This window comes from Carlito syrichta, unplaced genomic scaffold (genome assembly GCF_000164805.1).
Source record: "Carlito syrichta isolate Samal-C Ts95f unplaced genomic scaffold, Tarsius_syrichta-2.0.1 Scaffold187399, whole genome shotgun sequence".
In the NCBI taxonomy this organism is placed as follows: domain Eukaryota; kingdom Metazoa; phylum Chordata; class Mammalia; order Primates; family Tarsiidae; genus Carlito; species Carlito syrichta.
Window position 1 is genome coordinate 1,998 of NW_007131495.1, and position 1,991 is coordinate 3,988.

The 1,991-nt window shown below is 49.5% G+C and overlaps 1 pseudogene; it reads right to left on the bottom strand.

Annotated features, from left to right (window-relative positions):
* Positions 1 to 363: 363 nt before the first annotated feature.
* Positions 364 to 1,685, bottom strand: LOC103252975 (annotated as a pseudogene).
* Between the last annotated feature and the right edge of the window lie 306 nt (positions 1,686 to 1,991).

The following is a 1,991-nucleotide window of genomic DNA, read 5'->3' on the forward strand; positions in this document are numbered from 1 at the left end:
ATCTGGGTTTTTGGCATCGGAGTAGTTCTAAATGGGATCTGAATGAGACCCAACTTCTTGGAGAATTACTTTTGAAACAGGAAAATGTTAACTGGACAGATGGGAGTAGGCACCAGAAGGAAATACAAGGTTACCGAGAATGGCAGAAATCTAGATTTCCCAAAATGGAAAGAGAGAGGAGACATTCAACAAACAAATATTTATTAAGCACCTATTATATGGCCAGGCACTATTCGAGACCCACCCCACCCCCCCAAGGAGAAAAAAAAGAGGCAGCAAACACAAATTCTGAGGGAGAGGAAAGGGGCAGATGAGGAAGAAGGCTATGGGAACTGAGAAGCCTGAGGTGATGGGAGCTCTGCCTTAGGCCGCCTCTTCATCCTCCTCACCAAATTCTTCCTCTTCTTCTGCAGTGGCATCCTGGTACTGCTGATACTCAGAGACGAGGTCATTCATGTTGCTCTCAGCCTCAGTGAACTCCATCTCATCCATGCCCTCACCTATGTACCAGTGGAGGAAGGCCTTCCGGTGGAACATTGCAGTGAACTGCTCGGAGATAGACTTGAAGAGCTCCTGGATGGTTGTGCTGTTGCCGATGAAGGTGACTGCCAGCTTGAGGCCACGAGGTGGGATATCGCAGACAGCTGTCTTGACATTGTTGGGGATCTATTCCACAAAGAGCTGCTATTCTTATTCTGCATGTTGAGCATCTACTCGTCTACCTCCTCCATGGACATCCGTCCGCGAAACACAGTAGCCACGGTGAGGTACCAGCCATGGTGGGGGTCACAGGCAGCCATCATGTTCTTGGCATCGAAGACCTGCTGGGTGAGTTCAGGTACTGTGATAGCCCGATACTGCTGGCTTCCACGGCTGGTGAGAGGGGCAAAGCCAGGCATGAAGAAGTGAGACGTGGGGAGGGAACCATGTTGACTGCCAGCTTGCAGAGGTCAGCATTGAGCTGACCAGGGAAGCGGAGGCAGGTGGTGACACCACTCACGGTGGCTGAGACGAGGTGGTTTAGATCCCCGTGGGTTGGTGTGGTCAGCTTGAGGGTGTGGAAGCAGAAGTCATCGGGGGCCTCGTTGTCAATGCAGTAGGTCTCATCAGTGTTCTCTACCAACTGATGGACAGAGAGCGTGGGGTTGTAGGGCTCAACCACAGTGTCTGACACTGTGGGTGAGGACACCACACTGAAGGTGTTCATGATGTGGTCAGGATACTCCTTGAATCTTGCTGATGAGGAGCGTGCCCATTCCAGAGCCTGTGCCCCTGCCCAGCGAGTGGGTCACCTGGAAGCCCTGCAGGCAGTCACAGTTCTCGGCCTCTTTCCGTACCACATCCAAGACAGAATCAACCAGCCCAGCCCCCTCTGCATAGTGGCCCTTTGCCCAGTTGTTGCCTGCCCCAGACTGACCAAAAACAAAGTTGCCTGGTCTGAAGATTTGCCCAAAAGGAACAGAGTCCATGGTCCCAGGTTCTAGATTCACTAGTATAGCACAGGGAACATATTTGCCACCTGGGGCTTCATTGTAGTACACAGAGATACCGTCCAACTGCAGGTCGCTGTCTTTGTGGTAGGTACTGGTGGGGTCAATGCTATGTTCATCACTGATCACCTCCTAGAACTTTGCACCGATTTGGTTGCCACATTGACCAGACTGGATATGCACGATTTCCCCCATGGTTAAAATTTACTTTAATTTTATGACTCGCCTCAAAGTATGTACAGGGCAAGAAAATACGTAATTTTTTTTTTCCTCTGCAGGTCGCAGACTGAAAGAAGCTGGAGCAGCAAGGTCCGAACACAGCGGCAGGAAGGTTCTCTGAAGAGAGGTTTTAAAGAGAAGCCATTTGTGAAGAGGAGAGAAGAGGAAAAGGAGAGGTAGTTGTTAAATAGGGCCATGGGTTTTTTTCATTGTTTTGTTTAGTAGTGTTTACAATGAGGTTTTAAGATCATAAGATTACTAGAGTTAAAAAGGAAATATGAT